This window comes from Stigmatopora argus, chromosome 5 (assembly GCF_051989625.1).
Source record: "Stigmatopora argus isolate UIUO_Sarg chromosome 5, RoL_Sarg_1.0, whole genome shotgun sequence".
In the NCBI taxonomy this organism is placed as follows: Eukaryota; Metazoa; Chordata; class Actinopteri; order Syngnathiformes; family Syngnathidae; genus Stigmatopora; species Stigmatopora argus.
The window spans coordinates 5527699-5542368 of NC_135391.1; the positions used below are offsets into that span (position 1 = coordinate 5527699).

Below are 14670 nucleotides of genomic sequence, written 5' to 3' on the forward strand. Positions count from 1 at the left end.
TACACTCTGGCTCTAATGCTGGGTCCTTTTTAGAAAGTCTAACCCAAAGGGAAGGGTGGTACTGGAATTTGGCTTTACATGGCCACAGAGATTTGGGATACTTTTTGGGAGATGTGTGTTTATAAAGGATTTTATGAGTTTGCTTCTCTTGATAGTTTTCTAGCACTGATATTCCTCAAACAAACAAATATATAAATAAAAGAACCCTTTTTGGAGCACCGCCACCACCTAAACCATTAAGTTAAATTAAAAACAACATAGAGACAGACCTATTTGGTTACTTTTAAAGAGAGGGAGATTAAGTGATTAATTTCCATTCCACAGAAGCACGTTGCTTTTCCTTTTTCATGTTTAATTCAGCATAATAGCTGTCATATTCATTTGAAGCACTAGTTTTTACAGCAGCCTGCTGCAAATCGTCACAATCTGCAAATGAGTAAAATCCTTCCTAATAGTGGACCATAAGGAATCTACCTCAAAACTTGCATGCAAACAACAGCAAACACGTTACCTACTAAATGACTAAACATACATCCAAATTCAATTAAAAAGTCTCTGATGTGATCAAGAAATCTTGAAATGCAGATTTACAACAGTATCAATGAATCAAGCCAACATCAAAAGTGTCACCAAAACTGCATCTTGAGTTTATGAAGACGATAGAAGTAAACATTCGTTCATTCAACATTTAAATCGATTAGATGTCTACTAGTGACGAGCTCATTTAAATACGCTGAAGAATGAAAAGAGCCACCCGATTGGATGATTTCTATGAGCGAGTTCACCGTGTTTCTCTATTGTGTAAAAGACTCAGCAAGCATACAAGTGGAAATAAAGCAAACGACACCCTAAACAGTATTTTCACAATGATGGATACTGTATTTTTTTTATTTCCCATTGGGGAGGTATGAATCTTCTCAGCAAGAAACCGAGGAAAACTGAAAAACAGTATGTAAATGGAAGCATCGACAGAAAAATAGCATTCATTAAATGGCTTGAACAACACACTGTAAAAGGAGGGATAAAAATACAAGGAAAATAAGATACATTAAAAACTTAGTGCAAAAGACCAAATTGGAGATTCATACCTACCTATTCTTTCCGAATGCGTCAACAAAATGTCCTACTTTTACTTCTTGAATTTTTCTAGTGTGAAAGCAATTGGAGTTTCGACAATCACATAAAGCTGCATGCAATAAATATTTCATTATTAATATGTCTTGATAATACAGTACAATTCCGTAAAGCTGATATATGTAGCCATCTGTGCCTGTGATTCAGAGTACTGTTCAGTCACGTTTGACAGCAGCTATTGGAGCCTATTAAGAAAATATAATAATAAATCTGCGGTGAAAGCTGACAGCCCAGCTTGAAGATTTGAATTTTTTTTATTTTTTTTTATTGCTTGTCACATTTTAGTAAGATTTTTCCACTCTGACAAGGATAAACCGCGAGGCGGGGAAAATTTGGCTTTTTGGATGGGCTTACATTGTAACACCGTGATCAACAGTCAAGCATATCATTTTAATGTCCTGACACGGTTTAGCATAGCAACAGGCCTGTTGTGTTGACAAGATAGTCATTGTTCCTTATTAAGTTTGTTGTGTTGCAGAATAGGGTGTTGTGTGTTCATGCTGATTTTTGACGAGCCATTACTCCTATTAGCATATGTATGTCATTAATCATGGAATCATGAGAAAACTCAAAAATCTGGAGGAAAAATGTTTTGGAAGGTTCCACTTGCGTAACTCATATCGTACAAAATGTCAGATTATTTGGGTTTGTTTCCTTTCCAACTTTACGTTGCCATCTAAACCAAGTAGAAATACGACAAAAACAACTTTGGTTTGGTGGAATTGTAATTCATTTTGTAAAAAAAAAAAGGACTCGTAGATTTTGCCGAGATGTGAGTTGCATCCATCAAAAATAATGATCAAACAAGCGCAGTGTATCAGTTATCAATTATATTGGTATGCAATATTTTGGAAAGTTGATGTGACCGTTGGTAGTACACATAGCAACATAACAACACAAACTTATAAACATAAAACACTTTGCAATGTGCTGGGACTCACATGATGTGACGCTGCACAAGTAATACAAGTAAGCCTATTATTTATTTCTCGGAGTCACTAGACTTTTGTGTATTTTTTTTTCTTGGACCAGACTCACATTTCCCAGCATAGAGAACTACGACAAAAGAAATAATCAGACACAATAGATATATTTTTTTCTAATACAGACGCTCCCCTCCTTACGAACATTCGAGTTACGAACAACGGTACATACGAACATGTCTGCAAATTGCGTTTATGTCGAAAAATGTTCGTAAGTTCGATTTTGTATTGCGCGCCTTTTTCCGAGTAGTGCTTCTTTCCGCCGCTAATACGGACGCCTGGCGCTGTGAGAGCTCAGCTCACCCAGCATCTACCTTCCTCTGCCCAGTTCGTTGCAGTGCGGAAGTGCGTGAACGTATCTCCAGTGCGCAAAGAACCTTTTTCATTTTTATCATTAAATATCTCGTGTATTCATTATTCAATATGGTTAGTGAAAAGCGAAAGGCTTCTATTGAGGGAGGTGCAAGGAAGAGGCAAGCCATTTCATTTGAAATGAGTGGCAATAATAACGAAGCTTGATGCGCGTGAGAAAGTGGTGAGCGTTGCACGGGCATATAACTTGAATCGTTCGACCGTCAGTACCATTTATAAATAAAGATCGAGCAGCAGGACCCAAATATTGGAACGTTGCACAAAGTTTGCAAATCAATTGAATGATGCCATACAGTGCTACCGCATCATTTATGATGAAAAAAAGAAAACTGCAATCGTCATTAGATAGCTTCTTTCGGCCAGTTTCTAGTAAATCTCTCTCTCTCTCTCTAATGTATGTATACAGTACTGTATGTATTCTCCATGTTATTAAATGTTTTTTTCAGTACAAACCAATGCATGTTACTTATACAAGCCTTAAACATACAAATGCACTTATATAAACCTTCAATATACTTATATAGGCCTTAAACATAAATTATAATACAAAATATAGCACTGAGCAACTTACGAACAAATTCAACTTATGAACAATCGCTCGGAACCTAACTCGTTCGTAAGTAGGGGGAGCGTCTGTATTGTTGTTAATTTATAATTCAACCCTTTTCTAACTGAGACGTTATATTGAAGCTACAAATAGGAGGAACGTACTGTACTTTGTTGCCTCACATGGCAATGTCCTTATCAGTTTTCAGCCTCAAATTGCCATGGAGTAGTCAAGCCCCACAGTTATATGTAATTGAACAAGAAGCGTCACGGGATGTCATGTGTCTTGCATTTGGCAGCCACGCTTTCTTTAGAATGGCCAGAGGACACTGTTAATAAGACACACACAAAAAAATCGTACTTGAATCCATAATAATGGCGTCATTTTTTTTTATTAATTCATCACAGAGAGCTCAACAATTAATCAAATGGGTCTATTCATGAGCACAACTTTCCTCATTGCCCTCATTTCCGACATCCAAAATGCCTTGAGTGATGTCAGTGAATAAGAATATTAGGCTAACAGTTATGAAAGGAGTCCGAATGTATGATTGCTCGCTGCATGGAAAGTTGTCAGAAGCTATGCAAGTAGCACTTTGCTTATCACTAAAGCACTTCAAGATGTCAGTCAGTGTGATATTGCTTTAGTATAGTTGCAGTGAGAGTTCAAACCCGTGAGCCATTGTGACCATAAATAGTTCTAGCTAAATTAGTATAAACCAAGTACAATCCAATAAACTAAGTTCAACAAATGATCCTATAAATGTCTTCTACTTTACATGAATAAATTAGAGTTGGCATTGATTCTCATTTTAAAGTAGTAGTATATTTAGTATATTTTTTAAGCCATAGTTCTGTTTGTTAGTTTGCTGCACGCACAAATTGTCATATTTTCATTTTTTAAAATTATTTTTGTCACGTTTTTTTAAAGAAAGGAGTGTGTTTGGTACTTTTCTTCACATTCTGTATGTTTATCATATTTTCTTTTTAAACAAAAAAATCACGATATAGCTTTTTTTAATTATACATTCCTGCTACTACTATGAAAAATACACCATATTTTACTTCTGCTCAATAATACAGATTTAGTATAATAAAGATAAATGGGAACATAGACTTTTCAATTCAATATTTTTTAAATATATACAGAAAAGTTGAATCAATCAGTCCTCACGCTGATCTCAGTCAGATATTTTGCCTTTGTTCACCAAATCTTCCTTTCTAACTGCACTTCATACCTTAATTATAACTTGCAAGTTTGGTTATCAGCTGCCAATTTCATGTTTTATACTTTTAAGTGATTTGCATACTTTTAGGGTTTTTTTACGGTCTCGTTGGAAAAATAAGAGTCGCTGCGCAGTTTCAGCTAACACATCCTGATTGGAGTTCATCACATCACCAGAGCTTGCCATCACACATTGTGAAAAATCAGCCCCTTGTATGGTTTTAATAAAGTGCTGTTTTCAGGGCGAGCACCTGCTTCCAAACAAAAAAGTCTCTGTTGCACATAGGGGCTTTTCGCAGTGAATTATCAAGTGTGGGCGAGATCGCTCAGGGCCACTTGGCGACTGTTTCCAGGGTCAAGCTTTAATGTGGCAGATTGACCTCTACAAAGCGAGCGTACTGTCCTTTTCGCGATACTATCACTTAAAACCTAAAAGACACACTTATGCTCACTTGTAGAGGTACAGTTGAAGCAGGCACACATACACAACTGTCATCCTCCCTCAGGCTCATCTTGTAGAGATCCATCGCTCTCCTCTGCTGTCAGTGGGAATAAATGAGCCGGGGCCATGTTCCTTAGTGCTTCTTAGTGCATGTGTGCAGGCCAACCTTCCAGTCGGTCCAGCCTTCCTCTATTCTGCTTCCTAGAAACACACATACATTTTCGCTTGCTCTGCACTGTTACACACAGACAGATCACTGACATGTTGTCTCCTGGCCATGTTGGATTGTGTGTGTGTGTGTGTGTGTGTGTGTGTGTGTGTGTGTTTCCAGACTTCCTACCCTCTACCGCAGGGGTGTCAGACTCGGGTTGGTTCGTGGGCCGCGTTAACGTCAACTCGATTTCATGTGGGCCGGACCATTTTAGATATAATATTTAGATATTTTTTTATAAATGGATTAAAATCCCTGAATATTCAGTTTTTTATAGATCCAAAACAATGTTAATTTTCACTTTTTTAATATATTTTCAGATTTTACTAAATGATTTTTGAACTAAAAACACAGAAAAATGGATTAAAAAATTACAATTATTGATTTAAAAGGGGGAAAATCAGGAAATTTAATATGCATCTATACTCTTCATTTTAATTTGATCATAAAACAGAAAGTCGGCAGTCATGATTTACTCTCCCGGGCCACACAAAATGATGCGGCGGGCCAGATTTGGCCCCCGGGCCGCCACTTTGACACATGTGCTCTACCGCATAGTTTAGTTGAATAGATGAACATTTAAAAAAATTACAATTTACTGCAAAAAAAGGCAATATTTACTGTTTTTCTCTATTCAAAACACATAAACAAGGGAGAATACAAAAAGTAATATTTACTATTTAAAATTTTAAAACAAAACATATTAAGGCATCATTTCTGTTTTCCTCCTATTTTCCCCTAAATAAATAAATGTAACATTTTTGAAAAAGAAAATAAAAAGGCACACAAAAAATTCTGGGCAATTTTTAGGGTCAACAATGTCTTTAAAAAATAATTAACTATCAAAATAGTTGCCAAGTCATTTGCTTACAGATTAGATATCAATTAGTCACATTAATCAGGTGAGCAGACATAATGCCCCCCTAAGGAGAACCATGACGAACGAACATGTGGCCTACAACAAAGCTGGGTTTGGCACCCCTCCTCCACTGTGTCAGTCTAGGAAGTGTCATTTCACAAGGAACTGAGGAGGAGAGTCAAGATGGAGGGGGTGTCGGGGGGGGTCTCAATGTGAGCCTATTTGTTGTCAGAGTTCATTAATATAAATAACCCGAGCTGCTCCGTGGATGTTTTTCTTTCCGTCTTTCTAAACACCCACTCTTTGCTAAAATAATCATTGCGCGAGAAGCTATTTTATTTGCGTCGACATAAATAATTGAGTATTAGACTCTTTTGTGTCTTTCTTTATCTTTGGTTTAGTTGCAGCGGGCTGAGAGGGCTGAACTTCTTCTCGTGTGGACAAACATCTTTGCGTGCATAAAATCTGGCTCCACGTGGATGTAACAAGAATAATCCTCGAGGATATGACTCCTTTTTGTCTCATGATCCATTGATCTGATTATGTGCGTAGTTATGCTGGGACAAAATGGCCGTTTCTGCAGATACTGTACCTGCTCACATCGGAAAACTCTAAAGTTCTCATACAAATATAAAATATGTGACCCTGTTTACGTCAGACATCATCGAATATCATCCCTGTGGCAGGCTCGTGTTTTTTTCCTGGAAGCAGACGGGTATGAAGTTGCAGTTTATTTAGTCTGGACAAAGTTCGTGACATGTTTTTTACAACCCCAATGCTGTCACCATGGCAGCCAGCCTAAGTTGTAAAGTTCCAAGACTATAAATCTATTCTTTTCTAACACTAAAAGCATGTGGCCAATACTGTAGAAGACTCATCAATATAATTTTAACTAAAGCCCCTGTGTTACTAAACGTCTGCCAGGTGTTTTGGTGCTAGGAACTGGCTCGATACATTTATCATTTTTAACATTTCTATTTTATAGCAAGTTGACACTTAAGAGATTCTGGCTTGCAATGCAAAGTTCAACTAGATCATGCAGAAAATGAAGTGAATTTGTAAGGGGAAAACAACCCTGTTATGTACTATATGAATATTTTTTTATCTCTACTTAGGTTCATAAGTCTGTCAAGTTGCAATTCTACATAGGGCAAGGGTGTCAAACTCGGGTTGGTTCGCGGGCCGCATTAACATCAACTCAATTTCATGTGGGCTGGACTATTTTAGATATAATATTTCGATTTTTTTTTTTAAATTGGATTATAAGAATATCAAAAGCCCTAAATATTCAGGCTAACCCTAACCCAGGCTTTTTTATAGATCTAAAACTGTTTATTTGAACTTTTTTTTCTCAGTAAAGGAAAACATCTAATAATCATTTGTTTTTCATTTCAAATGGAAACTTTTTTAAATATATTCAATATTAAAGTGGAAAACCGAAAATATTTTTATATATTTATTTTTAGATTTTACAAAATGCTTTTTGACCTAAAAACACCAAAATAAAAAAATGGATAAAAAATGCAATTATTGATTTAAAAAGGGGAAAATCAGGAAATATAATATACATCTATAATCTTCATTTGAATTTGATCCTAAATTAGAAAGTCGGCACTCATGATTTACTTTTCCGGGCCACACAAAATGATGTGGTGGGCCAGATTTGGCCCCGGGGCCACCACTTTGACACCTGTGACATAGGGCATTAGGAATAATAAAATTACTGTATATACAGCATGGGATTTGTATGATTCACATCCTTCACATTATGTATATGTAAATATTATTAGAGAATGAATGGATTTATTCAACGTTCAGGATTAACATTATTACTTATTAAAGCACTTAAAAACACTTACTTATCATCCAACTATACAGTATAGGGTCAAAATTTGCTATTTCAGCTGGAGGGCCTCTTTTGTTTAGTTGGGGAAAAAGGACATTATGGTGAGGGGGAAACGCTAATGACTGCTGCCTGGTCATTTCCAATGATAGGAAGTGGAAAGACAAATTTTAACATGAGTGATTAAATCAGTAACATAACCGGATGTGTAAAATTGGGGAAAAAATGCTAAAATGCTTTACTTGGGAAATCATTACTATTCATTACACATTTCATGCTTATTTAATGAAGTTTACATAGTGAAACATTTCATTAACGTTATTCAAGGAGACCATAACAACAGTCAATGGAGCACAAAATAACTGTTTAGTTTGAAATGTCTTTTTTCTGGTAAATTGTTTTTTATGCCAACCAATTAAAAATAACTCTCGGAAATAACCAATTGCAAATAACCCAGGAGTAATAGTAATAATAATAAAAATTAAAGTACCTCTTGATTTTGATCGAAACTGCTCTTCTTTCCCTTAGCTAAAAAATAAAATTCTGGTCACTTTGTCCTGGCTGACTAATGCAAGGGTCTTTGATAGCATCAAAGTTCAAGCTGACCAAGTGTGTGTTTTCTTGTGGTCATTCTAATGTAAGGGCATTCATCAAAATAGCAAACAGATCTGCACAAATTCTCCATAGAAATGATATATTTATCAGTGAATGCTTTGAAACGTGCAGTTTTAGTTTTTCAGGAGTGGAATCATCATTGGAAAAAATAGGGTAAACTCAAAGACACCATCTTTATCAATAGTGGCGCAGTGGCAGTATTCATACGCATAGAAACACACATTTGTCACCATCAGCTTATTCCCGGTCATGCCACGCTACACTGACTAATCGATTCATTACATGAGTATGGATTGACGACTCTCATGAGGAATCTCAGTGGGGATTGACTTTGCCGGACTGCGGCGCCGGCCGGTTATGGCCTGAGCAAATGACCACCACCTCAATTTTGGCCTGTAAATCATCACCGGCTATAATGAGCCGCACTTAAAGGGGTCAAAGTTTCTGACTAAATCACTCCAGAGGACAAAGACTGTAAAGGCTCAGGCCAGTACAATTTTGGCGGAGAGGTGGGAGTACACGTTGTCCTTGGCCAGATGCTCATCAAAGAGGGAGGAAGCTTTTCAGAGAGTGCTACTGGCATGTCATTTTGTCGGACCTTTATTGCCACATGCCTCTTCCAGGCTAATCACATATCCCAGTTGTCATTACTAGCTTACGCACGTGCGGTGACGTGTGGGTACCATACCCGCAGACGTATACTTTGGCAGGCGCTCAAATCTCAGGCCACTGCATCCGATTAGCATCCCATTGCATCGTCTTGCGGAGAGATCAAACTGAACGCAGGTTTGGGCTTCCTGTCGGGGCTCATTGGAGGACGTGATGGTTACATAGTTGCTCTGTTTTCACTCGACCCGTCAGAGTGCTGTCAGCTCTGACAATATCAAATTAGGCGCGATGCAATTAAAGGTCTTCGTTGTCGCAAGTGAGCCAGATGAGCAAGGCTGCTGTCGTTTTTAGCATTCTGGCTTCGCAGATTACCAGACGTGGTTTGAAATGTACACTTTGCATGCTGACGCACATGAAAGCATGTCCTCCCCCACCTGCAAGCACACATAATTTAGCCCTGAAAGCGCAGGTTTCAACCGTTAGTCACTGCTGATTCACAAGCCGCTGGCCGCTTGCCACATCGTCCCTCACGGCGCTGACTGTCAACCAGACCAAGCTGGATGTGTGTCACTGTGAGTGCGAGGTTTTTTTTATGTTATTCCAACCCTGTTTTGTTCGGTTTTTTAATAGCTATACTGCCTTTCAGCCCAATTTGTTTCTTTTTTTTGTGGTCCTCTTCCCTGACATGGAATTGCTTCAAGCCCAGTATTTGCATTAGTTCATCTGCATATGGGTGTATGCATATTTTAAATGTGAGTGTACAAACTTATGCAGAACCTTGCAGTATTTTGGTGGCTGGGGTTTCGTTTAATAGGCAGTGGGAAGCTTAGGTTCAAATGACTTTTCTGAACAAATTACATCAGTGGTTGGCAGTATATTGGCGTTCTGTCATGTGATGTTTGCGTACCAGTCTATGCATATAAGTTTAAGCAATATAGTACGGGTGCATTTTGATAAGAGCAACTGTATAATTCAGAAGCTGCATTTCCATCATCCTTTTGTAAGTCTCTGAAACACTATTTCACAATGGAATACCGGTAATGGAAATGCCAGAATTTGAGAGAGAACACTCACACATCACAATAAAAGATTCTACGCTTTCAGAAGGTTTTTCAGATCTTTCAATATTAATGTATATCAAAAGAACACGAAAGAAGCTCTTTTTTAAAAATTCATGTGCCACAGGACGTGATGTACCTAGTCATATCATCATTTCTTCTCCAGTTACTCAATAGGTTTTAGGCCCATCTTTCTTCGAGTAAAATATTGCGGCGAGTCTTCTCCGGTTAAGATTTTTTTTAAATAGCCTTCAGTGGGAACATACCCAATTGTAATTTGCAGAAATCTTTGAAATATTGTCTTTATTTTTCCGAAAAATAGCAGATACAGAGCTCCAGAAGATAAGTCTCAAAGTTTGAATCTTAGCTCACTAGTGTCAGGTTAAGTCTTATGGCTTTTTCAACAAATGAAAAAAAGTCCTCTTTACATTGCAAATATCTTTTGAAATAGCATCATTATCTTTTTAAATCCATATATCAGAGGTTTAATCACGACATTCTATCAATAGCACCTTGTTTTGGAGTCAATATAGCACAATGCCACGAAGCCGAACTTTTGGAGGCTTTGTTTATTGACACCAATGACTGAAGTATGACGGTGTCAGAGGTTTTGGTTCCTTCTTTGTTTGCTGCCTGCCTTTGTGTAACCCAAGCCTGCCCATATGTTACTGACAGCATCTGCAAGGCCTTTGGGGTTTACTTTGTGTCTCCTAAGCCATTGATGTTGGCATGATGCTGATCCTGGTGTTTGCTCACGAGCACACGTGCACTTTCAAAACCCGATCTGCAGTGTGAACATTGGGATCCACTGGAGTTCAGCCTTAGGGGCTGAAGCTGCTGTGTAGTTGAGTGTGTGTGTGTGTGTGCATGAAACTTTTCTCAACCCCCAGACTGCCATTTTCTATACTGCTTGCCATTCTTGGTTCTGGGAGAGCCTATCACACTGCAACAGTGGACGGGAAATAAATGATTAAAGCAGAATTTTCCTCACTGCCCTTTTGTTTGTGTTCTCTTTTTTAGTCAAATGTGACCCAGCATCTCAGTCTCCCCTTTGGATGCTTACGACGAAAGCTGACAGACGCTCTGAGGAGAAGATAAACAAGTAAGAAAATGCAAACAGATAAAGGGTGAAGCAAAAAAATATAGCTATATATATATGAAGAGATGTGTTGCTAAGGAGTCCATGTGAAAACTAGAGAAAGAGAGGCAGAGTAAATGTAAAATGAGCCAAAAATGAAGAGAAATATGAAAGTCAATATGCAGATGGAAAGGAAATCCATCCTGCAATGGGGGAGGGTGGTCCTTGTCAAAACAGGACCTGGATATTACAGGCAATTTTCAGGTACGCCCGTAAAGAAATCATTTTGATGTGAGACAAAGAGAAAGTAAAGAGCGGGGTATAAGCCGGTAGATAAGAAAGACGCAAACAAAAAGACAAGGAGCAAGACAGAGAGTGGAAAAATGAGGTGAGCTAAGATATTGGATGTCAGAACTGAAAACATTTCGTTTAGAAAAATGCTGAAGCTTTTGTGTGGGTGTGCTTGTGCTTGGCTGCATTGCCGTGTGTGTGTGTGTTTGCGTATGTGGGAAATTGAACACAAAAATATAGGTGAAGTTGAAATAGTGGCAGAAAATGGAAAAATGGGAAAACAATATTTGGACTTCTGCCTTGCCTTTTGCAAATGTGATGGAAAAGTCACTAATTCAGTCTTGCTAGGTCATTGCCACAAAATATGACATCCTCAGTGGGCTACAGTGCAAATCAGCAACATATTTTCCAACTCCCGTTGGGAGAAGAACGTGACCTGTATGATGATGATTCATATCTTAAAGTACATTTTCATATTTATAGTCACATTCACTAGTACTCTAATACAACATATTTTGTTATCTATCTGATACCAAGTCAATACACATATTGCCGATACCAATATATTTCATTAGTTAAACTAGGACCGTCATAATTGCAAAATCGAGTATTAAAATTAAAATTACATACATGTAAATGAATGTGAGACAGGCGCGTTAACCACACATTTTTTTGTCCCACAAAATGCTTTCGTAAGTATAATGATCAAATGGAATAGGACATATTTAGTCCAACACCCCATTTTACAATAAAAAAATGTGCAAATTCTCAAGTGATTAGCAGTTTTCCCCACCAAGTAGGACTCGCAAGTCTATTACTATTTCAAAACCAAGTCGTAACACCAACTGTTTGACGCAAAATGAAATCTCAGGCTTACATCCTCTGAATATAGATTCCATTACACTTTTATGATATTCCTCAATAATTAATCATTTATCCTAGTGGAATTCATATACCTTCTGTACAGCATGTATGGGAACAAAAACATGTAGGGTTTTGTTTGGTTTTTTTACTTATTGATTGAGTGCATTGGAGAGCCAGTGGCAGTTTAAACCATAAAATAGGCACAAGCCACAGAAGCGAGAGTCTGTTTATTATTTACGAGTCCCAATTCCCCTTCAATGCTGACGCCAAACCTATGTCCTTGTCATAGCGGCATACTGGATGCTCGGAGATAGGGTTGTGTGTATGTGTAATATTTGTGATGAATGGCTCTCTTATTTACAATCCGTTGTCAGGTTGATGGGGCACCCTGGATATATTGTGGACTTAAGTAAAGTTACTCCAAATAAAAAAGTCATTTTTATCCAGCCGCAAAATGCTGAGGGCCACACGCAAACTGAGGGTGTGTTTAATTGCATTCGTAAAGGCGCACTTGAAGAACAAACGGTGTGCATCCAATGCAGATTGTGGACGCGTGAGGGGAGAAAAACAGCTTCGGGTTATGACTCGGCAATCCATATTTTTATTCAAACTTGGTCTGTTTGCCCCCTCTCTCCAAAGCCCAACGCGCTTATCCGACATTGACTCTAATAATTGCGCATCTGTCTTTCTGTCTGTCACAGTTTGTGAGGATATTGGTTGTCCGGGTTTTCTCTGACGGGATGCCATCCTGGAGTTTGAGTGAGAAAAACAAGCTTGGACGGGGAGAGAAAAGGGTAGAAGGGAGGGGGCTCTGACAGGCAAATGAGATAAGGAAGGAAATGGAGGGTGAAGGGAATGCAGGAAAGATGGTGGATGTTATATACATCACAACAGGCTGACACTTGTCAGGTAGAAGCAGATTAAATGTTTCACTTAACAGGGGCAACCTTTCACACATCTTGTTACAAGCCAACACTATGACACAACCTTGTAGACACACGGAATACAACACTTTGTTGCTTTCAATTATTAAAAACCTTCTATAGCGTTTTTCCTGATTAGGGTTTTCCAAAGTCTTGGCGCACTGGTCTATAACTGCACTAAAGCATTTGGTGTGAAAATTCTGGTTGATTGTGATGCACCAAGGTCCAATAGGTTTGTCTGTTTCCTACCCCAGTCGACTATGGACAAGAGTTATACAGCAACGATTTGGATTGAGGCTATGTAACCGGTAATGAGAGGCGCAGAAATATACACTATTCAAGTCGCTAGTGGTTATCACCAGCTGTTTTAATGAGGGTGATTATTTATGTTGGCGTTTGCCAATGCTTCAGTTATGCACAGATTGCCCCCAAAATGGAGATGCCTCCACGTGAAATGTGAATACGACGCGCTGCATGTGAATGAGGGATTCTGCTGTGCTGCTGTTTTCCAAATTTGGCCAACCCACACAAAACCGACCTTAGTGACTTATTGAATGAGCTTGCTTTTCTGCCGATGATTGTCAGATGTTATCAATCGAAAGCCAATGTGCCTTTTGCATACCTGTCAACCTCTGCCGATAACTGCCCTTATAAATGATTATGATTCCCCTTACAAACCCCCAAAAAACCTTACAAACACCGTACGAGTCGTACGGTGTTTGTAAGGTTTTTTGGGGGTTTGTAAGGGGAATCATAATCATTAATAAGGGCAGTTATCGGCAGAGGTTGACAGGTATGTATTTCCCAGTCGAGGAATTGGGGAAGTTGGTACTGCGATATGACTTGATCAGAAGCATACATTAATAATGCACCTTGGAGGAAGATACTCAATTGATGCCAACCAAATTCCTCTGGCAAACCCCTTTGTTTGATTATGTATGCAAGCATACACTGGTTGTCTGGGATTCCGCCATACCCTTTTCTTTTTTTTCTTCCCCCCCAGTAGCAGAAGTCCTTGTCTCTCGATTGATCCCAGCTTATCTTCCCGTAAACCTGCAACACGTTTCCCTCATATTTGCCCGTCTATCTCAGGCACTCCATATTGCTATTGATCGTTTTGTGTTCGAGAGCACAGGTAGTGGTTAAAGTGAGTTTAGAGGAGAGAGGCTCTTGCCACAAATCGCCCTTCCTTTCTAATGGACCCAATCAAGCTCTAATGACACTGGGGTTAAACATCAAAGCATGCGACTGATTTCCTTGACCCTTCGCCTTCATTCTTTTCCTCTATCTTCCTTCCAAACAAAACAGTGTTATGGTGACTACAGGCTTCAATATATGTTGATTGCCTCCCAGTAGCTCTTATTTAAAAAAAAACATCTGCTGAGTAGCATCTACTTAATTTTTTCTTTGAATTGACCTTCTTTGTATTGTTAGTATCTTTTTTCTTCCCCTTTACAACCACAGCTTTAGATCATGTTCTGGACTCAAAGAACCACTGACCTTAGGTAATTTTAATTGCCGCTTTGAAATTAGCACAATAAAATAACACATTTATGAATTATTGCTGCAATATATCTCTGCCTATGTTTTGTTTATGAGATCGCAAGCTCTGTGCTA

At 38.4% G+C, this 14670-nt stretch overlaps 1 protein-coding gene across 2 annotated transcripts in view; it reads left to right on the forward strand.

Annotated features, from left to right (window-relative positions):
• The window catches only part of sema4c (sema domain, immunoglobulin domain (Ig), transmembrane domain (TM) and short cytoplasmic domain, (semaphorin) 4C), a 226463-nt gene that overhangs the window by 169736 nt on the left and 42057 nt on the right, over window positions 1-14670 (forward strand). For both annotated transcript variants that reach the window (XR_013300455.1, XM_077601836.1), the window contains exon 10: window positions 10918-10999. The gene's annotated coding sequence lies outside the window, so the exon portion shown is untranslated. The remainder of the gene's footprint in view (window positions 1-10917; window positions 11000-14670) is intronic.